The sequence below is a fragment of the Phyllostomus discolor genome, chromosome 2 (assembly GCF_004126475.2).
Source record: "Phyllostomus discolor isolate MPI-MPIP mPhyDis1 chromosome 2, mPhyDis1.pri.v3, whole genome shotgun sequence".
NCBI lineage: Eukaryota > Metazoa > Chordata > Mammalia > Chiroptera > Phyllostomidae > Phyllostomus > Phyllostomus discolor.
In genome coordinates, this window is record NC_040904.2 from 109219174 (window position 1) to 109245429 (window position 26256).

A 26256-nucleotide genomic window follows, 5' to 3' on the forward strand; every position below is an offset into this window, starting at 1 on the left:
TTATCTGCCCTTCCATTCTAAATGAGAGCTTTGCTGGATAGAGCAATCTGGGATGTAGGTCCTTGTCTTTCATGACTTGGAATATTTCTTTCCAGCCCCTTCTTGCCTGTAAGGTCTCTTTGGAGAAATCAGCTGACAGTCTGATGGGAACTCCTTTGTAGGTTACTGTCCCCTTATCTCTTACTGCTTCTAGGATTCTCTCCTTCATTTTTACCTTGGCTAATGTAATTATGATGTGCCTTGGTGTGTTTCTTCTTGGGTCCAACTTCTTTGGGGCTCTCTGAGCTTCTTGGATTTCTTGGAAGACTGTTCCCTTTGCCAGATTGGGGAAGTTCTCCTTTATTATTTGTTCAAATACGTGCTCAATTTGTTGCTCTTCCCCTTCCGATTCTGGTACCCCTATAATTCGGATATTGGAACGTTTAAAGGTGTCTTGGATGCTCTTAAGGTTTTCCTCGATTTTTTGAATTCTTATTTCATCATGCTTTCCTGCTTGGTTGATTCTATCTTCCTTCTGGTCCACTGTATTGTTTTGAGACTCAGATTCCTTCCTTTCACTATTGGTTCTCCTCCGCATATCTTCCTGCATCTCTTTTATGGTAACCTGCATGTAAATTGCGCCCAAAATCAACCAATTCCGTGAGCTTTGTGATCACCATTGTTTTGAACTGCGCATCTGATAGATTGGCTATTTCTTGGTAGCTCAAAAGGATGAGTCCTGGGGGACTGATCTGCTCTGTTGAAAACATGTTTTTCCCCTGTCTCTCCTTTTTTTTTTTTTTTTTTTTTTCAGTCTGGTTGCTCTTGTTACAGTGGGGGGCGAACCCTTAGGTGTCCACCAGGGCTGGGCACCCCAGTCGCTAGATTGTGACGTTATATGTGGGGGCGGGAGCGGGGCCGGGGCCGGGGCCGGGAGAAAACAATGGCGGTAGTTCCGTTCTCCTGGGTTCAGACCCTTCTCTGGGCTCCCAGGCTGCGAGCTCTGCCCTGGTCCACAATTGCTACCCCTCTGGGTCTGCCAGCCGCAGGTTGTGTACTCAGGGATCACTGCTGCGTTCTTTCGCCCCGGATGGCTGTTGCGCCGATTTCGCGCCAAACTTTCCCCGACCTCCGCGCGCTGCCGATCTGTGCCAGCCCCGTGCCTGCCCGGCTCGTCTTCTCCTACCAGTCCGGATGAACGCGTCTACTTCAACTTCTTGGCTGCCCAACTTCCATTCAGATAAATCCTCTGCCGGATCTGGGCGTTATTCTATCTGTAAATTATTGTTGTTTTAGGTTGTGCGAGGAGGTACGGTGTGTCCACCTATTCCTCCATCTTGCAGGAAGTCCCATTTAAGGTTATTATTGATAGGTACTTATTCATTGCCATTTTTCATACCTATGTTCCTCTCTCACTGTCACTCTTTTCCTTCCTGTTCTTAAAGCAGTCCCTTTAGCATCCCTTGCAGAGCTGGTTTGTGGGGCATATTCTTTTAGACTTCTTTTGTCTGGGAAGCTCCTTATTTGACTTTCCATTTTAATTGAGAACCTTGGTGGATAAAGCAGTCTTGCTTGCAGGTTTCTGGTTTTCATTATTTGGAATATTTCTTGTCATTCCCTTCTGGCTTGGAATGTTTCTATTGAGAAGTCATTTGCTAGCCTTATTGGGGCTCCCTTGTATGTTACTTCATGTTTCTCCCTTGCTGCCTTCAAGATTCTCTGTTTGTCTTGGAATTTTCCATTTTAATTATGATGTGTCTTATAGTGGGCCTCTTTGGTTTCCTGTTGATTGGGACTCTCTGTGCTTCCTTGATTTGTGTGACTTTTTATCTCATCAATTAGCGAAGTTTTCCATCATTACATTTTTGAACAGGTTTTCTCTCTCTTGTAATTCTTCTTCTTCTGGTATCTTTATTATATGGATATTATTACATTTCATGTTGTCTCAGAGCTCCATTACCACCTGTTCATTCTTTCTGAGTCTCTTTTCCTTTTCTTGCCCTATCTGGGTGTTTTTTCTACCTTGTCCTCCAGATAGCTGATTTGATTGTCTGCCTCATCCAGCCTCCTTGTTATTCCTGCCAATGTATTTTTTTTATTTCCAGGATGTTATTGTTCATTTCTTCCTAGTTTTTGTTTATAGGTTTCATTTCCTTTTTTATGTTGATGTAGTTCTCACGCTGTCACTTGTAGTTGTCTGTGAGTTCCTTGAGCATCTTTATAACCATTATTTTGAATTGTATATCTGATAGTTTGTTTACCTCCATTTTGTTTAGCTATTTTGTGTGGGCATTCTTCTATTCCTTTTGATTGTATGTTATTTTTTTTGTCTCCCCATTTTAGGTGACTCTTTTTTTCCCCCTACACTTCCTGATGTTTCATTTTGCTAGCTGTCTTTATAGGGTGATCTTCTATGGTAGGAATTCTATGTGGTTCAGAGGTGTGGTCTCTTTGATATCCTCGTCTGGAAGCTCTGGGTTTGCATTTTCTTCTGTGTGTGTGGGCTCTCTTATTGTACTTTAAAAAAAAATCTTTTGGTGGTTCCTTCATTGGTGGTTTCTCTCCTCCAGCAGATATCCTGATGTTCCCAGTTCCCACCTATTTTTGTATGTGATCAGTGGCAGGGGATTGGCAAAATGGATTAAGACAGTGGAAGAGTGTTTTATGGGATTTAAAGTACCAGAAAGTAGAGAAGGGATAGGCGATTGTTTGGATAAGTATAGCATTAACTGTGATATTCCATCCAAGTAGCCACTTTTTGTAAAAGGTGAATGAGAGATAAGACTCTTGTTAGAGGAGAGGAGGATTGTGAGCTGAATCCAGAAAACAGAGCACTTGTGCAAGGTTACATGATGAGATATAGTGAAAGTAAAGGATAGAAGGCAGGCATAGTGTGAGAGAGAAGGGAGCTCGTTAGCACAATAATAATGCTCAGGAATCAGTGAAGTGGGCTAATATCAGGGAGGGTTGCTGTGCACTATGTACAACTGTATTGGAGAATAATTATTTACAATAGTACTGGAACAACAGTAACATGACAGGATATATATGATTTGGATAACCAGAATAGAAAGTACCTGATCAAGTGTAGTGTGTTATTAGTACAGGAGTCAAGTAAAAGGAGGAAAATTAAAATACAAAAGAAGGAGAATAATGAAAACCAGTCAAATAACGCACTTAAATGGATGAAGAAATTGAGGAAAACTAAACATAAGGAAGAGAAATAAAAAAATAGTAATGTTCAGTGCAATACCTATTAAAGTACCAATGGTATATTTCACAGATATAGAACAATCACTTCAAAAATTTATATGGAACCATAAACGACCCTGAATAGCTGCTGCAATTTTGAGAAAGAACAAAGTAGGAGGGATTTCAACACCTGATATCAAACTGTATTACAAGGCCACTCTAATCAAAATGGCCTGGTATTGGCATAAAAACAGGCACATAGACTAATGGAACAGAATAGAGGGCTCAGAAATAATCCCAAGTCTCTACAGTAAATGAACATTTGACAAAGGGGGTAACAGCATAAAATGGAGTAAAAATAGCCTGTTCAACAAATGGTGTTGGGAGATCTGGACAGCTACATGCAAAAAATGAAACTCTATCACCAACTTACATCTTACACAAAGGTAAATTCAAGGTGGATAAAAGATTTAAATGAGTCATGACACCATAAAAATCCTGTAGGAGAACATAGGCAGAAAAATCTCAGATACTTCACACAGCAATATTTTCACTGATATGTGCCCTAGAGCAATGGACATAAAAAAAAGAATAAATAAATAGGGTCTCATCAAAATAAAAAGCTTCTGCATGGCTAAAGAAAACTATTAAAATGAAAAAAAATAACCAATCATGGGAAAACATATTTGCCAATGGTACCTCAGACAAGGGTTTGATCTTCAAAATATATAAAGAGCTCACATGACTCCAGTCAAAGAACACAAACAACCCAGTTAAAAAATGGGCAAAGGACTTGGACAGACAACTCTCCAAGGAGGACATACAGAGGGTCCACAGATATATGAAGAGATGCTCAATATCGCTAGCTATCAGGGAGATGCAAATTAAAACCACAATGAAATACCATGTCACACTGGTCAGAATAGCTATTATAAATGAAGCAACAAACAACAAGTCTTGCAGAGGCTGAGGACAAAAGGGAACCCTAGTGCACTGTTGGTAGGATTGCAGCCTGGTGGAACCACTACGAAAAACATTATGGAATTTCCTCAAAAAACTGAAAATGTATCTGCCTTTTGACCCAGCAATTCCACTGCTAGGATTATTTCCTAAGAACCCTGAAACACCAATCCAAAAGAACCTATGCACCCCAATGTTCATAGCAGCACAATTTACAATAGCGAAGTGCTAGAAGGAACCTAGATACCTATCAGTAAATGAATGGATCAAAAAACTATGGTATATTTATACAATGGAATTCTATGCAGCAGAAAGAAAGAAGGAGCTCCTACTCTTTGCGACAGCATTGATGGAACTGGAGAACATTATGCCAAGTGGGATAAGCCAGGCGGTGAAAGGCAAATAGCACATAATTTCACCTATATGTGGAACCCAATCAACAAAACAAACAGGCAAGCAAAATATAAGCAAGGACAGTGAAAGTGTGAACAGGCTGACAGTGACCAGATGGGAGAGGGGAGGGGATTTTAGGGGGAAAGGGTGAAGGGTTTGCAGGCACAATTATAAAGGACACAGGGAGAATAATAAAGTGGGGTGGAGACAGGGGAAGGAGGTGGAGATGGGGAAGGCAGAAAACTGTTCTTGAAGAATAATAAAAAATACTAATAAAATAAATGTGATAAAAATAATGAAAATATAATACACATAAACAATAAAATGCCAGCTCTATGGGATAGCAAAGTGACATTTGTCTCAGGTTCTCACTTTGGGGGGTTAGCCTTGTGCTCCCTCTTTTGATCTGTCTCTGTAGCCTTCATATTCCACATCTTATTGTGTCACTTGGGGAAAGAAAAAAATGGGGAAAAAAACGGGGTCCAAAAAGAGAGAAATAATAATAATAAGGCTCCTGCTGACTTTAATCTTGTTCAGCAAGTTTTGCTGGTCCTCCTAGATTCCACAGGAAGAGGAGGGGCTTGGCTTTGCTTTTCTCCCTTCCTGTGGTTTTGAGAAGATGAGGACCAGGTGTGGGTTGCAATATTCAGTCTCCTGTTGTCTGGTCCAGCTTCTCTGTGAGCTTTCAGGCTCAAATAAGCCACTCAGCTGCTACAGCATGAGTCAATCTCAGGTGCGCTGTTTCAATCCGACACCCAGCCTCTGGGTGCTCAGTGAGAGACAAGCAGGGCACATGGTTCCACTAGGCCACCCAGTCTCTGGAGGTACACAGCCTAGATCACCCTTGGGGTGAGGCAGCCACTGCTGGAGAGTTCCTTACAAAGCAGCTGCCCATAGTTCTTAACAAGTGCATGGCTTTTCACATAGCCCAACTTTCCAAGCAGTCCAGAGACTATCCAAGTCAGGGTCCAACAAGGCCCAACTCCTCCCTTCTCCAGGTGTCACCCAGCACCTCAATTTTTTTGGTGCCAGCATACACAGTCCCAGCAGATGTATACCTCTGTGTGTCTCCTACTTTGTCTCTATTCCCCCCAGTGACTTCCAGCATCCAGGTCCCTCCTGGCACTGGGAAGCCCTTCTTGCTCTAGCAGGGGAGGGAGCTGGTGATCTAACTCTTCTCCTGGTCTTCTGAGGCAGGCACTGGGCTGGGGTGCAGTAGCCTTGATCCCTGCACAGATCCCAGGGACCTTACCATCCCAGGGCAATCTCTTCGCCATCTGTTTTTCAATGTGCTCTGCAATTTTTGGCCTCCAAACTTCATATAAGCTGGGATTCCATTGCCTATTCACTCTGTTCTTCAGAAAATCAGCTAGGTGTTCCTGCTGGGCACAGGGAGAACTGGGCTGCACTGCCACCTAACTCGCTGCCATCTTCCAGCCAGCTGTCTTCCCATTTTTTTTGTAAGACTCTTCTTGTTAGCCTCTGCTTCTTAAATTGATCTGCTCCAGCTTCCTGGGTTTATGATGTAAACCTCTTTGGTAGGAGACCTGTGAGATTCAGTGGTGTAGTCTCCTTGATCTTCTGAACTTGCTGATCTTGGGCTGTTGTTTATGTTGGCTCTCTGTATGCTTTGGGTTTTGATTGTCGGATCTTCCTTTGGTGTGTCTTTCCCTCCAGCTGGTTAACTGAGGGTCACTCTGTCCACCACATCTTGTATTCTGTTGTGTGGGTGTGGAAATGTTCTGTTGAAGCTGGTTCTTCTGTCTATGAGGTTTTGAGGCTTCTCTCTCACTAATGCTCAGTTGTTTGTTCTGGGTAATTTCTCCAAAGTTTAGTTGTATTTCCAGATTGGTCCTAGGTGGAGGTTAGTGTGGCTTTCTCTCACTCCTTCACCTTCTTCCATTATTATCTGTTGGTGGTTCCTTTGTCGGTGGGTTTCCTCTTCTAGCAGGTATACTGGTGTTCACAATTCCCACCTACACTTTATGTGATCAGTTGGAGGGAGGAGGCAAAATGGATTAAGACAGTGGGAGTATATACTATAGTATTTCAAGTACCAACCTGTAGAGAAGAGATGGGAGATCCTTTGGACATATGTAGTGTTAACCGTGGTATTTCACCCAACTAGTCAATTTTTAGAAAGGGTGTAAGAAAGATAAGACTCGTGTGTGTGTGTGTGGGGGGGGAAGAATTGTGAGTTGGATCTAGAAAGCAGTGAGCTTGTGGGAGGTCAGATTATGAGATATAGTGAGAGTAAAAGATAGAAAATAAGTGTAGTATGTGAGAGAATAGAGTTAACCACAACATTAATAAAGTTCCAGAAACAGTGAAGTGAGCTAAGATCTGGGAGTGGTGCTGTGTAGTATTCACAGTTGTATGAAACAGCAATTATTTACAACAGTAGTGGAGGAACAATCATATGACAGAATCAATGTGATCTGAATAACAAGAATAGGAAGTACAGGACCTAGAGTAGTGTGCTATTGGAACACAAGTGAAGTGAAAGAAGGAAAATTAAAAATACACTATGAAAGAGACAACAAGGAAATCTAGTCAAACAATGTAATTTATCAATTTATTTATCTCCAGATAAATAAAAGTACTATTTTTATTTAAGATAAACAAAAAATACTATGAAAATAAAAGGTGTAAAAGTAATGAAAAAATAATACGGATACAAATAAACAATAACCTGCAAGTTCTCTGGAATAGCAAAGTGAAATTTGTCTCAGTTTCTTATTTGTTGAGATGACCCCTCTTTAGGTCTAACTCCGGTCCTTTTACAGCTGCAGGTTTTATTGTCTCTGTTGTGGGGAAAGAAATAAAAGGAAGGAAGGAAGGGAGGGAGGGACGGAGGGACAGAGGGAAGGGAAGGGAGAAAGGAAGAGAAGGAATAATAATAATAATAATTTTAAAAAGCCTCCTTATGGCTTTAAATCAGCCAAGCCAGTTCTGCTGCTTTTCCTGGCTGCAGGAGGTTGAGGGGGGATTGGTTTTGCTTTTCTACTTTCCTATGGTTTTGAGGGTATGGGGGCCAGGTCTGAGCCACATTCTTTGCAGTTAGTTGCCCAGCCTCCAGCCCAGTTCCTCGGTTTGCTGCTTGCCCTCAGCGCCCTTCTGTGCTTGGTCTATATTTTCAGTCCAACAGCTGTGCTGCCCTTGAGGTGCACCAATCAGGGGCAACTCACATACCATCTTCTTGCTCTTTGCTGTCCTAGTTGGTAGGGACTCTCCGAGTCTCTTCCCGGTAGTTTGGCTCCCCCACTGAGTTAAGTCTTTCTGGAGACTGCTGATTCCTTAAGCCCTGCTGTTCTCTGTGGGGGGCATCTGCGCCTTCCTTTTAGCAAGCCAGTCTGGCCCCCGCAGAGTAGGAGTTGAATGCCAGAATGCACCTACTCTTTTGCTGTGCCTGGGGCGGTGGGGTCCAGCACACTTGCCTCTGGGTAGGCCCACTCCACCCCCAGAGTGGTGGGCTTGAATGCTTGTACTTCGCTGCTGTAGTGGGATGGACAGCTGCTGCCCTGTGGTGTTGGGGGTGGGGGGGAATGCCACCTCGGGGCTTCTGGTGTCAGTGTGTGGCTTTCGGAGCTGCTGCTGCAGCAGGTCGGGGTGGTGGACTCAGGTCCGCTCCATCCCCAGGGCAGTGGGCACGAGTTCTAGGCCTCTGCTGTTCTAATAGGAGAGCAGTCGCTAGGTGGCAGTGTCAGGCACACGCTGGCCACCACTGCTGTGGCAGGAGCCACAGCAAGGTGGGGGACGGCTGGGTCGGTGGCACTGGGGTCACGTGTGCAGTTGGGTGCCCTCCTCTGCTGCAGCCAGGGGTAGGGGCGCAGCCGTGGTCCTGCCCGCAGAGGTGGGCCCACAGCTGAGGATTCTGAGGCTGCACAGGTGTAGCCAGGGGAGGCAAGGGTGGCTGCTGCAGGAGAATTCCCTGAACAGCCACCCAGTGCCTCTTCTTTTTAAAAAGTTTCTTCTATGCAGCCTGCTGCTGCAAACAAACCCCCTGGCCTCTCACACACCCGAACTCTCCAACCAGATCAGGGACTATCTGGGTCAGGGTCCATCAGGGCCCAACTCTCCCAGCCAGCCTCCACAGTCTCAGTGGGTGCACACAGATCCTGTGTTTGCTACTTTGTCCTTATGCCCCCCCACCCCCGACCCCTCAGGGACTTCAAACATTCAGGTCCATCTTGGTGCTGATGAAACTTCCTTGTTTGGCAGGGGAGGGAGCCATTGACCTGACTCTCTCCCAAGAATCCTGCGGCAGACTTGGTGGGTGCTGGGCTTGGGGCTGTAGTGGCCCTGGTCCCTGTGCTGGTCCCAGGGAGTTATTGTCCTGAAGAACTCTTCTTACCATCTGATTTTTCCATGTCCTCTACAGTTTTGGCATCCAACCCTCATATATGCTGGGATACCGTTGGCTGTTCACTGTGTTCCTCAGAAGATTGGGTAGGTGTTCCACCTGTACTCAGGGGGAAGCAGACTCCACTCCCACCTATCTTGCTGCCATCTTCCTATGCTATTATTTTTAATTTTATTTTATTAGTTATGCTATTACAGTTGTCCTGATTTTTCTCCCTTTGCCCTACTCCACCCAGCAGACTCTGCTCCTTCAGGCAATCCCCACACCTTGTTCATGTCCATGGGTCTTGCATGTAAGTTCTTTGGCTACTCCATTTCCTATACTGTATTTTACATCTCCATGGCTATTCTGCAACTACCAATTTGTACTTCTTCACCTATTCACCCATTCCCCCAAGTCCCTTCCCATCTGGCAACCACTAAAACGCTCCCCATATCCATGATTCTGTCTTTGTTTTTCTTGTTTGTTTTTTAGATTCAGTTTTTGATAGATATGTATTTTTGCCATTTTGTTATTCATCATTTTGATCTGGTCTTAAATAAGTCCCTTTATATTTCATAAAACAATGGTTTGGTGATGATAAACTTCTTTAACTTGTCTAGAAGCTCTTTATCTGCCCTCCATTCTAAATGATAGCTTTTCTGGATAGCTATCTTGCCTGTAGGTTTGCCTGCTTTTCATGACTTTCAATATTTCTTGTAAATCTCTTCTAACCTTCAAAGTTTCTTTTAAGAAATCAGCTGATGGTCTTATGGGAATTCCCCTGTTTTACTCTTGCTGCTTTTAAGATTCTCTCTTTACCTTTAATCTTTGGCATTTTAATTAGGATGTGTCTTTTCATGGACCTCTTTGCATCCATTTTGTTTGGGACTCTCTGTGCTTCCTGGACTTGCATGTCTATTCACCAAATTAGGGAAATTTACTTCCATTATTTTTTAAAAAGATATGTAATTTCTTGCTCTTTCTCTTTTCCTTCTCACACTCTTATCATGCAAATGTTGAACCTCTTGAAATTGTCCCAGAGGCTACTTATACTATCTCATTTTTTAATATTCTTTTTTCTTTTTGCTGTTCTCATTGATTATTTTCTGCTTCCTTATGTTGCAAATAATTGCTTCTTAGCTTTGTCCACTCTACTGTTGTTTCTCTGTAAATTGTCCTTTATTTTAATTAGTGTACCATTTGTTTCTTACTGGATCTTTTCTATGTTGCTGATGTCCTCACTAATTTCTTTGAGCACCTTTATAACCAGTGTTTTGATCTTTGCATCTAATAGATTGCTCATCTTCATTTTGTTTAGTTCATTTTCTGGAGTTCTGATCTGTTATTTCATTTGGGCCATGTTTCTTTGCTCATTTTCACAGCCTAGGGAGGATGTATTTGTTTCTTTGTATTAGGTAGAGCTGCTATTACTCCATGTCTCGTTAGCATGGCCTAATGTAGTAGGTGTCCTCTAGGGTCCAGTGGCACAGACCCTACATCACAAAAGGTGGGTAATCAAGGTGCATTCTTCATGTGGTGAGTAAACCATCCTCTTGTAGTTGAACCTTGATTGATGTTGGCAGATCAATGGGAGGGATTTACAGAGGCCAGTCAGCTGAAAGGATTGACTCTGATCACCAATCACCAACCTCCTCTCCCTGTGGAGGATCAGCTGTGCAGCGATAGGGCGGTGGTGCTCCAACATGCTCTGTAGCTGTCCACTGGGTATGCTGGCCCTGGGCATTTCGAGGAGGTGCAGGTCAAGGTCAGCCAAGATCTGTGTTTGCCTGGAGCCAACTTGTATGAGCTATATAGCAATCTGAGATGGCTGCTAATTGTGCTTGGCTTGAAGATTCCTATGTGAAGCCTAGCTATGAATCTAAGCTAGCTGCTGCTATGCAGGGCCTGGGGGTCACTGAGTCCAGCTGTTGTTTTTTTCAAGAGGATTTAGGAAGTTGTGCAGAATGAGACAAGACCAGCCATTCAAATGGAAAAGCAGCTTGGATGAGCCAGTAAGAATATGAAACTGAGAACTGTGAGAATAAAGTGGTGGAACTGGAAACCCTGAGAACAAGGGGGAAGCAACTTTGAATCCCAAGAAGAGGGGGATGGAACTCAGATCCCCCCCCCCCAAAAAAAAGTGGATACAACTGAAAATTTGCACAAGAAAGGGGAAGGATGTAGAAACCCCAAGAACAAGGGGATGGAACTTGAAACACCTCCAAAAGGTGTGGAACTTAGAACCTCAAGAAAAAGGGAATGGAACTCAAAACTATAAGAGTAAGGGGATGAACTTCAAAAACCCAAGAAGACAGGGAAGGAACTTGGAATCTGGAGAATAAGGCGATAAAATTCAGATTGCTGAGAAAAATGGGATGGAACACCTAACACCAAGAATAGGGGTAAGGAAATTGTAATACTCACCACAAAGGGATTGAACTCACAAGTATGAAATAAAGGGATGGAACACAGACCCTGAGAACAATGGGATGGACTCTCAACTCCAACAACAAGGGGATAGAACTCAAAGCCATGAGAACAAGGAGATGAAACTAGGAATCCTGAGAAGAAGAGGATGGAACTTGGAATGCCAAGAAGAAGGGGATGAAACTCATCACGTGGAGGACAAAGGGATAGAACTCTCAACTCCAAAAACAAGGTGATAGAATTTAAAACCCTGAGATAGAAGATGGAACTCAGAATCACAAGAAGAAGAGGAAGGAACTCAGAATCCTGAGAAAAAGGTGAAAAAATAAAAATACCAAGAATGAAGGGAGGAACTTGGAATCCTTACAACAAAAACATGGTACTCAGAAAGCCCAGGTCAAGGTAATGGAAGAGGAAACTCTAAGTAGAAAGTGAGGAATCTCAGAATCCCAAGAACAAGGGGAAGCAACTTGGAATCCCAAGAAAAGAGGGAGGAAATCCGAATGCTAAGGAAAAGGGGATGGAACTCAGAACTCTCTGAACAAGGGGATGCAATTTGGCATCTTAGAACAAGGGGAAGTATCTTGGAATCCTGAAAACAAGGGAATGAAACTATAAACCCTGAGAAGATGTGGATGGAACTCGAAATCCTCAAAATAAGGGTATGGAACCTGGAATCCTAAGAACCAGGGATGGTATTTGGTATTTGGAGAACAGGGTGTTGGAATATAAAACCCTGAGAAGAAGGGGATAGAACTGAAAAACCTAAGAACAAGGGAATGGAACAAAGAACCCTGAGAACAAAAAGATGGAACTCTCAACTCCAATAAGAAGGGGATAGAATTCAAAACCCTGAGAAAGAGGATGGAACTCAGATCACAAGAAGAAGAGGAAGGAACTTGGAATCCTGAGAAAATGAGAATAAAACTTGGAACCATGAGCATAAGGGGATGAAATTCAAAACACCAAACATGAAGGGAAGGGATTTCCCTACATGCAAGGGCCTGGAACTTAGAAAATGCAGAACAAGATAATGAAACACTGAACCCTAAGTAAAAGGGAATCCCAAGAAGAAGAGGTAGAAAATTAGAATGCCAACAGAAAGGTGAAGGAACTAGACACCCTAGACAAAAGGGAAGGAACTCAGAATCTCAAGAACAAGTGGATGAAACCTGAAATGCCAAGGGAAAGGGGATGGAATTCAGAATACTGAGAAGACAGGTATGGAATCTGGAATCCTAAGAACAAATGGATGGTATTTGGTATCTGGAGAACAAGGTGATGGAATATTGACTTGAGAACATGGGGATAGAACTAAAAACCCTGAGAACAAAGGGATGAAACACAGAATGCTGAGAATAACATGATGGAATTAGGAACCTTGAGAACAGTGTTATGAAATGTGGAACCACTGCAACAAAAAGATGGAACTCGAAATCTGGAGAGAAAGGAGATGGAACCTTCAACTTCTATAACAAATGGAAAGAATTCAAAAGCCTGAGAAAGGGGATGGAATTTAGAATTCCAAGAAGAAGAAGAAGGAACTCAGAATCCCAAGAAAAAAGGAATGGAACATGGAACCACTAGAATAATGTGAAAAATTTGAAACACCAATAATGAAGGGAGGAACTTCAAACCCCTACACCAAAGTCATGGTACTCAGAAAGCCAATAGAAAGGTGATAGAACACAAAACCCAATACAAAAGGAGAAGCAACTTGGAATTTCAAGAGCAAAGTGAAGCAACTTGGAATCCCAAGAACAAGGGAAAGAAAATATGAATGCCCCCCCAAAAAGGTGATGGAACTCAGGACCCCGAGGACAAAGAGATGGAACTGGACACCCAAGAACATGGGGATGGAACTTGAAACCCTGAGAAGAAGGGGATGGGACTGGACATCATCAGAACAAGAATATGGAACCTGGAATCTTAAAAACCAGGTATGGTATTTGGAGTCTGGAGAATAGGGTGTTGGAATATGGAACCCTGAGAAGAAGAGGATAGTACTGAAAAACCCAAGAAAAAGGGAATGGAACAAAGAACCACAAGAACCAGGGGATGGAACTCTCAACTCTAATAAGGGGATAGAATTCAAAACCCTGAGAAAGAGAATGGAACTCAGAATCTCAAGAAAAAGAGGAAGAGACTCAGAATCCCGAGAAAAAGGGAATAGAACTTGGACCCATGAGAATAAGGGGAAGGAATTCAAAACATCAAGAATGAATTAGGAACTAGGAACCCCTTCAACAAAGGCATGGTACTCAGAAAGCTGAGAAGAAGGTGATGGAACATGAAACCTTAAGCACAGTAGGAAGCAACTCAGAATCCTAAGAACAAGGGGAAGCATCTTGGGATTACAAGAACAAGGGAAAAGAAATCTGAATGGTAAGGAAAAGGGGGTGGACCTCAGTACTCTGAGATCAAGGGGATGGAACTCAACACCCTACAACAAGGGGAAAGAACTCATAACCTAAAGAGCAAGGAAATGGAACTTGAAAACCTGAGAAGAAGGTGATGGAATTCAGATCCTGAGAAGAAGGGTATGGAACCTGGTATCCGAGGACAAGGGGATGGTATTTAGTATCTGGGGAACGTGGTGATAGAATATTTACTCTGAGGACAAGGGGATACAACTGAAAACCCCAAGAAAAAGGGGAGTAACTTAGAATCTGGAGAAAGAGAAGATAGAACTCAGGACCCTGAGGAAAAGGGGATGGAACTCAGGAACCCGAGGAAAAGTGGGTGGAACTCAGAATGTTGAGAACAACGTGATGGAATATGGAATCTTGAGAAAAAGGTTATGGAATGCGGAACCAGTAGAACAAGGGGATGGAATCTGACACCCTAGAAAAGAGGAAGGAACTTGGAAACTTGAGAAAAAGGGAATGGAACTTAAAACAACGAGAACAGGGGGATGGAATTTGAAACACTGAGGATGAAGGGAAGGATAATGGTACCCCTAAAACAAGGGGATGGAACTCAGAAAGCCAAGAACAAGGTAATGGAACACGAATCCCTAAGAACAAGGGAAAGCAACCCAGAATTCCAAGTACATTGGAAAGCATCTTGGAATCAGAAGAAGAAAGGTAAGGAAATTGAAATGTCAGGAGAAAGGGGATGGAACCCAATGCCCTATAACAAGGAGAATGAACTAGAAATTCCAAGAACAAGGAAATGGAACTTGAAACCCTGAGAACAAAAGGATGGAATTCGACATCCTGAGAAGAATGATATGGAACCTTTAATCCTAAGAACAAAGGGATGGCATTTGGTATCTGGAGAACAGGGTGATGGAATATTGACCCTGAGAACAAAGGATAGAACTGAAAACCCCAAGAACAAGGGGATAGAACTCAGAACCCTGAGAAAATGGGAATGAACCTCAGAACATTGGGGAAAATGCTATGGAATTCAGCGCCTTAAGAACGTGGTTACGGAAGATAGAATCACTAGAACAAGGGTATGGAACTAGAAATCTGGAGAGTAAGGGGATGGAACTCTCAACTCCAATGACAAGGGGTAGAATTCAAAACTGTGAGAACAAAGGGATAGAACTCAACACCCTAGAACTAAGGAAAGGAACTTTGAATCTTGAGAAATAGGTAATGGAATTTGGAACCATGAAAATATGGGGATGGAATTTGAAACACTAAGATTGACAAGATGGACTTTGGTGCCTCTACAAGAAATGCATGTAACTCAGAAAGTTGAGAACAAGAAAATGAGACATGAAACCCCAAGCACTAGGGAAAACAACTCAGAATCTCAAGGAAAAGGGAAATCACCTTGTAAGCTTCACAACAAGGGGAAGGAAATCAGAATGCCAAGAGAAAGGGGATGGAACTTGACACCCTAGAACAGGAAGAAGGAACTTGGAATCAAAAGAATAAGGGAATGGAACTTGAAACAGCTAGAATAAAACAATGCAATTCGGAATCCCAAGAACTAGGCTATGGAACATGGAATCCTAAAAACAAGGGGAAGGCATTTGGTATCTGGAAAACAGCCTGATGTAATATCAAGTATGAGAACAAGGGGATGAAATTGATAACCCTAAGAATAAGGGGAATGAACTCAAACCCCAAGAACAAGGGTATGAAACAGAATATTGAGAACAATGCAGTAGAATTTGGAACCATGACAACAGGGTTATGAAATACCAAATCACTAGAACAAGGGAATGGAACTTAACACCAACAACAAGGTTTAGAAATCAAAACCCTGAAAACAAGAGGATGGAACTTGACAACCTAGAACAAGGGGAAGGCACTCGGAACCCCAAGAACAAGGGGATGGTACTTGAAAACCTGACAGGCAGGTGATGGAATTTGGATCCTGAGAACAAGGGTATGGAACCTGGAATCCTAAGAACCAGGGGATGATGTTTGGTATCTGAAGAACAGGGTGATGGAATATGCAACCCTGAGAACAAGGGGATAGAATTGAAAACATTGAGAAAAGGGGGATGGAACTCAAAATGAGAGAACAAAGTGATGGAATTTGGAACCTTGAGAAAAGGGTTATGTAAGATGGAACCAATAGAGCAGGGGGATGGAACTCAAAAGAAAGGGGATGGAACTCTCAACTCCAACAAAAGGGGTTGAATTCAAAACCCCAAGAACGAGGGAATGGAACTTGACACTGTGAAGGAAAGGGAAGGAACTTGAGTCCATGAAAAGTGGGGGATGGCACTCAACACACTAAGAATGAAGGCATGGACCTTGGAACTCCTACAACAAATGCATGGAACTCAGAAAGACGAGAGCATTGAAGTGAAACTTGAAACCCCAAGCACAAGGGAAAGCAACTCAGAATCTCAATTACAAGGGAACTACCTTAGAATCCAGAGAAAGAGGGGAAGGAAATTAGAATGCCAAAGGAAAGGGAATGGAACTCGACACCCTAGAAGAAGGGGAAGGAATTAGGAATCACAAGAACAAGGGAATGGAACTTGAAATGGTGAGGCCAAGGTGAAGGAATTTGAAATCCTAAGAAAAGGGCTATGGAATATGGAATCCTAAGAACAAGGGGAAGGCATTTGGTATCTGGAAAACAGGCTGATGGAATATCGAGAATGCGAAAAAGGGGATAAAATTGATAACCTCAAGAATAAGGAGATTGAGCTTCCAGCAAAGATGGAGGGTTAGGTGGATGAACCGTACCTCCACGCACAACCAAGATAGGGACAACAACAATTTAGAAACAGAATGACATCTAGAAATGACAGAAAATTGATCTGAGTGGAAGTGGGACAACCATGAAGTTGAATTAGACCCATGAATCTGACTAGTAGGAGGGGCAGAGACGAGCAGCCAGTCGCTGGTTGGGTTGTGGAGCGGAGAGCAGAGAGCAGTGGGACTGGCATGTAATACATCTGGGGGTGTGTAAGGCTTCTGGGATGAGCAGGACCGCAGCGGGTGGACCCTGAGTGCGCAGGTGGCAGCTGGCAGACCCCGGCCCAGGGGTGGCAACCGGCAACCGGAAGACTCAGTGAGGCGGCTATTGCAAAGGAAGACAGGGCGCACAACCCAGGATCACAGCGCTGGGAAATAGAGCCTTGGGACACTGATTGAGGAAACCTGTGGGAGTTGAGGTGTACGGAGAAACACCCAGCCTCACAGGGGAGGTCCTTGGAGGGTCCCACAGCATGCACAAGCCCACCCACATGGGAATTGGCACCAGAGGGGCCCAGTTTGCTTGGGGGAAGCAGCAGAGGGGAATGAGGTCCCACGGAGAACAAAGCTACCGCCATTGTTCCTTCTCGACCCCGCCCCCGCATACAACGTCACAACCCAGCGACTGGTGTGCTCTGCCCTGGTGAACATCTAAGGCTCCACTCTGTACTGTAACAGGTGTGACCAGACCCCCCCCCGCCAAAAAAAAAAAAAAAAGATGGCTCAAACAGAAGAAGAAATCAAAGCCCCAGAAGTCATCCTTTTAAGTGACTGAGAGTTAGCTAACCTCTCAGATGCACAGTTCAAAACACTGGTGATCAGGATGTTCACAGAATTGGTTGATTTTGGCCGCAAATTAGATGAACATATTCACGCTACAATAAGATACAATAAGAGAAATGAAGAAAAGTGCACGGGAAACCAATAGTGATGGGAAGGAAACTGGGACTCAAAACAATAGAGTGGACCAGAAGGAAGAATGAAACAACCAAACAGGAAAGAATGAAGAAATAAGAATTCAAAAAAATGAGGAGAAGCTTAGAAACTTCCAGAACATCTTTAAACATTCCAACATCCGAATTATAGGGGTACCAGAAGGAGAAGAGGAAGAGTCAGAAATTGAAAACTTATTCGAGCAAATAATAAAGGAGAACTTCCCCATTCTAGCAAAGGAAATAGACTTCCAGGAAGTCTAGGAAGCTCAGAGAGTACCAAAGAAGTTGGACCCAAGAAGCAACACACCAAGGCACATCAAAATTACATTAGCCAAGGTAAAGATGAAGGAGAGAATCCTAGAAGCAGTAAGAGATAAGGAGACAGTAACCTACAAAGGAGTTCCCATCTGACTGTCAGCTGATTTCTCAAAAGAGACCTTACAGGCAAGAAGAGGCTGGAAAGAAGTATTCCAAGTCATGAAAGACAAGGACCTACATCCCAGATTGCTCTATCCATCAAAGCTTTCATTTAGAATGGAAGGGCACATAAGGTGCTTCTCAGATAAGGTCAAGTTAAAGGAGCTCATCATCACTAAGCCCTTATTTTATGAAATGTTAAAGGGACTTATCTAAGAAAAGAAGATTTAAAAAAATGTGTAGCAAAATGACAGCAAACTCACAATTATTAACAACCATACCTAAAACAAAACCAAAAGAAACTAAGTAAACAATTAGAACAGGAACAGAACCACAGAAAGGGAGATCACATGGAAGGTTAGCAACAGGGGAGTGGGAGGAGGAGAGAGGGGTAAAAGGTACAGAAAATAAGTAGCATAGATGGTAGGTAGAAAATAGACAAGGGGAGGACAAAAATAGTATGGGAAATGTAGAAACTAAAGGACTTATGACACATGGACATGAACTAAAGGGGGGAATGTGGGTGGGAGAGGGTGTACAGGGTGGAGGGGAGTGAAGGGGGAAAATGGGACAACTGTAATAGCGTAATCAATAAAATATATTAAAAATAAAATTAAAATTAAAAAAAGAATAAGGAGATCGAACTTGAACATTGGGAACAAGAAGATGAAACTGAAAAGGTTCAGAACAATGCGTTAGCATTTGGAACCATAACAGGGTTATGGAAAAAGAACCATTAGAACAAGGGGATGGAACGTGAAATGTGGAGAGGAAGGAGATGGAACTCTCAACTCCAACAAGGGATAGGATAGAAATCAAAATGCTGAGGACAAGAGGATGGAACTCGACACCCTAGAACAAGTGGAAGGCGTTTGGAATCCCAAGAACAAGGGGATGACACTTCAAACCTTGAGAAGAAGGAGAAGATACCAAATACAACCAGGTGATTGTATTTGGTATCTGGAGAACAGAGAGATGGAATATGCAACCCTGAGAACAAGGGGATGGAACAAAGAACATGGAGAACAAAGGGATGTCACTCTGAACTCCAATAATAAGGGGATAGAATTCAAAACTCTAAGAAAGGGGATGGAACTCAGAATTTTAAAAAAGAGGGAGGAAATCTGAATCTCGGGAATAAGGGAATGGAACTCAGAACCATGAGAATAACGGGATGGAATTCGAAACACTAAGAATGAAGGGAAGGACCTTGGAAGCCCTACAACAAGGGCATGAAACTCAGAAAGCCAGGAACAAGGAAATGGACCAGGAAACCCCAAGCACAAGGGAAAGCAACTCGGATCCTAAGTACATGGGGGAAAGATCTTGGAATCCGAAGTACAAGGGGAAGGAAATCAGAATGCCTAGAGAAAGGGGATGGAACTCAACACCCTAAAACAAAGGGAAAGAACTCAGAATCCTAAGAAAAAGGATGGATCTTGAAACCTCAGGAAAGAGGAGATGGAATTCAGCATTCTGAGAATAAGGGTATGGAATCTGGAATCCTAAGGACCAGGGGATGGCTTTTTGTATATGGAGAAAATGGTGATAAAATATAAACTCTGAGAACAAGGGCATAGAACTGAAAAATGAACAACAAGGGGACAAAACTCAGAATGCTGAGAACAATGCAATGGAATTTGGGACCTTGAGAACAGGGTTTTGGAAAATGGGAAAAATAGAGCATGGGGATGGCACTCAAAATCCCAAGAGAAAGGGAATGGAACTCTGAACTCCAACAACAAAGGGTAGAAATCAAAACCCTGAAAATAACAGAATGAAACTTGGCCCTGTAGAAGAAGTGGAAGGAACTCAGAATTCCAAGAACAAGTGGATGGAGTTTGAAACCCCAAGGAGAAGGAAATAAAACTCAGAATTTTTAGAGCAAGGGTATGGAACCTGTCATCTTAAGAACCAGGAGATGGTGTTTAGTATCTGGAGAAAAGGGTGATGGAATACGGAACCCTGAGAACAAGGGGATAGAATTGAAAATTCCAAGAACAAGGGGATGGAATAAATAGCCCTGAGAACTGGGGGATGGAATAAGAAGGGGAGAGAGTTAAGAAACCTGAGAAAGGGGATGGAACTCAGAATCCTAAGAGGAAGAGGAAGAAAATCTGAATCTTGAGAAAAAGGGAATGGGACTCAACCAGGAGAATAAGGACATGGAATTTGAAACACCAAGTATAAAGGGAAGGACCTTGGAACCCCCACAATAGTAGTAAAGAACTCAAAGTGGAGAACAAGGTAATGGAACAAGAAACCCCAAGGAGAAGAGAAAGCAACAAGCAATTGCAAATCTCCAGTGCAGGGTGATGCACTTTGGTATCCGAAAAACAAGGGGAAGGAAATAGGACTGCCAAGAGAAAGGGGATCCAACTCAACCCCCTAGAACAAGGGGAAGGAACTCGGAATCCCAAGACGAAGGGGATGGAAATTGAAAACCTGAGAACAGGGTGATGGAACATCAACACTGAGAACAAGGGGGTTGAACTGAAAACCTGAGGAACAAGGGCATGGAACTCAGAATGCTGAGAACAACGTGATGAAATTCACAACATTGAGAACAGGGATATGGAACATGGAACCACTATAACAAGGAGACTGAAGTTGAAATTTTGAGAGGAACCAAATGAAACTCAATTCCAAAAACAAGGGTTTGAATAAAAAACCCAGAGAAGAAGGGGATGGTACTCCACACCCTAGAACAAAGGGAAAGAACTTGAAATCCCCTAAGAAGGTGATGTTATACGAAATCTTGAGAACAAGGATATGAAACGTGGAATCCTAAGAACAAGGGGATGGTATTCATTATCTGGAGAACAGGGTGATGGAACATGAACCCTGACAATGAGGAATAGAACTGAAAACCACACAATGACCAGATAGTACTCAGAACGTTGAGACCAATGCGATGGAATTTGGAATGTTGGGAACAGGTTATGGAACACAGAACCACTAGAACATGGAAATGGAACTTGAAATCCTGAAAGAAAGGGAATGGAACTCTCAATTCCAACAATAAAGGAAATAATTCAAGACCCCGAGAACAAGAAAAACGAACTCAGCATCCCAAGAATGAAGGAATGGACCTGGAAACCCCCAGGAGTTGGGGATGGAACTCAGAATCCTGAGGAGGAGGGCACGGAACCTGGAATCCTAAGAACAAGGGGATGGCATTTGGTATCTGAAGAACAGGGTGATGAATATCGACCCTGGGAAGAAGGGGATAGAACTGGAAAACCTCAACACAAGGGGGTGGAGTTCAGAAACCTAAGAATGTGGGGGCAAATCTCAGAATGCTGAGAAAAATATGATGGAATTCAGAACCCTCAGTCAAAATCTTGAGTGAAAAGGGTCAACCCCAACCAAAAAGGTTAGAATTCAAAACCTGGAGAGGAAAGGGATGGTACTTGACATGCTAGAAAAAGAGGAAGGAACTCGACATCCAAAAAATAAGGGAAAGGAACTTGAAAAACCAAAAAGAAGGGGATGGAATTTAGAATCCTGAGAAGGGTATGGAATCAGGAATTGTAAGAACCAGGGGTGGTATTTGGTATCTGGAGAAGAGGATGTTGGAATATGAAACCATGAGAACAGGTGGATAGAACTTAAATCCCAAGAACAAGGGGATGCAAGAAACCCAGAGAACAAGGGATGGAACTCTCAACTCCGATAATAAGGGGATAGAATTTATTTATTTATTTCTAATATTTATTTTATTTTATTTTAATTTAATTGTTCAAGTACAGTTTTCTGCCTTTTACCCCACCACAGCTCACCCCGTTTACCCTCCCAACCTCCCTCCCATTTCATTCCCCCTTGTTATTGTCCATGTGTCCTTTATATTTGTTCCTGAAAATACTTCCCCTTTCCCCCTGAAATTCCCTCCCCTTTCCACTCTGGTCACTGTCAGCCTGTTTTCAAATTCAGTGTCTTTGGTTATATTTTGCTTCTTTGTTTGTTTTGTTGGTTAGATTCCTGTTAAAGGTGAGATGATATGGTATTTGTCTTTTACCGCCTGGCTTATTTCACTTAGCATAATGCTTTCTAGTTCCATCCATGCTGTCACAAAGGGTAGGAGCTCCTTCTTCCTTTCTGCAGCATAGAATTCCATTGTATAAATGACCCATAGTTTTTGATCCATTCATTTACTGATAGGCACCTAGGTTGCTTCCAGCATTTGGCTTTGTAAATTGTGTTGCTATGAACACTGGGGTGCATAGGTTCATTTGAATTGATGTTTCAGGGTTCCTAGGATATAATCCTAGCAGTGGAATTGCTGGGTCAAAAGGCAGATCCATTTTTAGTTTTCTGAGGAAATTCCATACTGGTTGTACCAGTCTGCAATCCCACCAGTAGTGCACTAAGGTTCCCTTTTCTCCACAACCTCTCCAACACATGTTGTTTGTTGCTTTGTTTATGATGGCCATTCTGAGTGGTGTAAAGTGGTATATCATTGTGGTTTTAATTTGCATCTCTCTGATAGCTAGCGATATTGAGCATCTTTTCATATGTCTCTGGATCCTCTGTATGTCCTCCTTGGAGAAGGGTCTGTTCAAGTCCTTTGCCCATTTTTTAACTGGGTTGCTTGTCTTCTTAGAATGGAGTCGTGTAAGTTCTTTATATATTTTGGAGATTAAACCCTTGTCTGAGGTATCATTGGCAAATATGTTTTCCCATATGGTTGGTTCTTTTTCCATTTTAATGCTTTTTTTTTTTTTACATGTGCAGAAGCTTTTTATTTTGGTGAGATCCCATTTGTTTATTCTTTCCTTTATGTCTCTTGCTCTGGGGGACATATCAGTAAAAATGTTGCTGTGTGAAATATCTGAGATTTTCCTGCCTATGTGCTCCTCTAGGACTTTAATGGTGACATGGCTTGTATTTAAATCTTTTATCCACCTTGAATTTACTTTTGTGTATGGTGTAAGTTAGTGCTTGAGTTTCATTTTTTTGCACATAGCTGTCCAGCTCTCCCAACACCATTTGTTGTAGAAGCTATTTTTACTTCATTTTATGTTCCTGCCCCATTTATTGAATATTAATTGACCGTAGAGACTTGGGTTTATTTCTGGGCTCTCTGTTCTGTTCCATTGCTTTATGTGCCTGTTTTTTATGCCAGTACCAGGCTGTTTTGATTACACTGGCTGTATAATACAGTTTTTTTTAACAGGTATTGGGATCCCTCCTGCTTTGTTTTTCTTTGCAAAATTGCTGCAGGTGGTCAGGGTTGTTCATGGTTAAAACAAATTTTTGAAGTGTTTGTTGTATGTCTGTGAAATATGCCATTGGTAATTTAATAGGGATTGCATTGAATCTATAAGTTGTTTTGGATAGTGTGGGCATTTTGATGATGTTAATTCTTCTGATCCATGAACATGGTATACATGCTACCATTTCTTTATGTCTTCCTTAATTTCTTCAGTGTTGTGTAGTTTTCTGAGTACAGGTCTTTTATCTCCTTGGTTAGGTTTATTCCTAGGTATTTTATTTTTCTTGTTGCTATATCAGATGCAATTTTTTTCTTGATTTCTGCTTCTGATGTTTCATTGTTGGTATACAAAAATGCCTTTGATTTCTGGATATTTACTTTGTATCCTGCTGTTTTGCCAAATTCATTTATTAGGTTGAGCCATTTTTTTGCAGAGTCTATAGGATTTTCTATGCACACTATCATGTCATCTGCAAAAAAATGCGTTTTCTTTCCTCCTTTCCTATTTGGATGAGTTTTATTTCCTTTTCTTGTCTGATGGCTGTGGCTAAAACTTCCAATACTATGATAGATGGAATTGGTGAAAGTGGACAACCTTGACTTGTTCCTGATCTTAGTAGAAAAGAGTTTAATTTTTGCCCATTGAGTATGATGTTGGCTGTAGATTGCTCATATATGGCCTTTATTCTCTTAAGGAATGCTCCCTCTATTCCCACTTTGCTGAGTGTTTTAATCATAAATATTTGATAAGGTGCTGTACCTTATCAAATGCTTTTTCTGTATCTAATTGATATGATCATATGATTTTTGTCTTTGGTTTTGTTTATGTGATGTATTACATTTACTGATTTGCAAATATTGTACCATCTTTGCGTCCCTGGGATGAATCACACTTGTTCATGGTTTATGATCTTTTTAATGTATTGTTAGATGCAGTTTGCCAATATTTCGTTGAGGATTTTAGCGTCTAGGTTCACCAGTGACATTGACCTGAAATTTTCTTTCTTTGTTGTGTCTTTATCTGGTTTGGGGATTAGGATGATTCTGACTTCATAAAAGTAGTTTGAGAGTCTTCCATCATTCTGGATTTTTTTGAATAGTCTGTGAAGGATAGGGGTTAGCGTTTCCTTAAATGATTTGTAGAATTCTCCTGTGAAACTGTCTGCTCCAGGGCATTTGTGTGTGGTGAGTTTCTGATTACTGCTTCAATTTCAACTGCTGTTATTGGTCTGTTCAGGCTTTCTGGTTCTTCTTCATTCAGTTTTGGAAAATTATATTTTTCTAGAAATTTGCCCATTTCACCTAGGTTTTCAAATTTCTTGGCATATAGTTCTTTGTAGTAATTTCTTACAATCCTTTGTATTTCTGTGATATGAGTTGTAATCTCTCCTCTTTCATTTCTGATTGTGTTCATTTGGGTCCTCTCTGTTTTTTTTTTTTTTTTATGAGCCTGCTTAAAGGCTTGTTAATTTTGTTTATCTTTTCAAAGAAACAACTCCTGAATTCATTGATTCTTATAATTGTGGTTTTAGTCTCTATGTCATTTAATTCTGCTCTGATATGGGTTCTTTCCTTTCTTCTTCTTCCTCTGGGCTATCTTTGTTGTTGTTCCTCAAGTTCTTGTAGGTGTAGGGTTAGGTTGTTTGTTTGAAGTGTTTCTATCTTCTTTAGGTATGGCCGTATTGGTATGAACTTCCCTCTCAGGACTGACTTTGCTGTGTCTCATAAGTTTTGGGTTGTTGTGAGTTAATTTTAATTTGTTTCCAGAAACTTTTTGATTTCTTCCCTAATTTCATTCTGACCCATTCATTGTTTAATAGCATGGTATTTAATCTGCATGATTTTGAGTGTTTTGGGTTTTTTTCCTTGGGGTTGGTTTCTAGTTTCAGTCCCTTGTGTTCAGAGAAAATGCTTGGTATGATTTCAAATTTCTTGAATTTGTTGAGGCTTGTTTTTTTGTCCTATCATATGGTGTATGTTTGAAAGCATTCCATGTGCATTTGAAAAGAATGTGTATTTTGCTTCTTTGGGATGATCGGCTCTATATATATATCAGTTAAGTCCATTTTATGTAGGACATTGTTCAATGCCACAATATCTTTATTGATATATTTTTTGGAAGAACTGTCCATTTTTGACAGTGGAGTGTTAAAATCCCCCACTATAATTGTGTTTCTGTTAATATGTTTCTTGAGGTCCTCTAAGATTTTCTTTATGTATTTGGGTGCTCCTATGTTTGGTGCATATATATTTACAATGTTTCTGTCTTCTTGATGGATTCTTCCCTTGAGTATTATGAAGTGACCTCTGGGGATCTCTTTAGGACCCTTTCTTTGAAGTCTATTTCATCTGATGTGAGTATGCAACCCTGGCTTTTCTTTCCTGTCCATTTTTTGGGAATATTTGTTTCCAGCCCTTCGCTTTCAGTCTGTATAGATCTTTTGTCCTGAGGTGGGTCTCTTGTAGGCAGCATATGTGTGGGTCATGCTTTCTTATCCATTCAGCTATTCTATGTCTTTTGATTGGAGCATTTAATCCATTTACATTTAAGGTTATTATTGGTAGGTACTTTTCTTTGCCATTTTCATGCCTGTGTTTATCATCTATCTATCTATCTATCTATCTATCTATCTATCTATCTATCTATCTATAATCTCTTACTTCCTTTCCTTAAAGAAGTCTCTTTAGCATCTCTTGCAGAGGTGGTTTGGTGGAGGTGTGTTCTTTTACACATTTTTTTTTTTTTCTGGGAAGCTACTTATTTGGCCTTGTATCTTGATTGAGAACCTTGCCGGGTAATGTAGCCTTGGTTGCAGGTCTCTGGTTCTCATTACTTGGAGTATTTCTTGCTATCCTCTTCTAGCTAGGAGCATATCATTTGAAAAGTGAGGTGCTAACCTTACTGGGGTTCCCTTGTATGTTACTTCTTGTTTCTCCCTTGCTGCCTTTAAGATTCTCTGTTTGTCTTGAGATTTTGCCATTTTAATTATGTCTTGAAGTGGCCCTCTTTGGGTTCCTCTTGATTGGAACTCTGTGTATTTCCTGGATTTGTGTGACTTTTTCTCTCATCAAATTAGGGTCATTTTCCATCATTACTTTTTCAAATAGGTTTTCTGTCCCTTGGTCTTCTTCTTCTCTTATCCTTATTATACAGACATTATTAGGTTTCATATTGTCCTGCATTTCCCTTAATCCCTCTTTATTCTTTCTGAGCCTGTT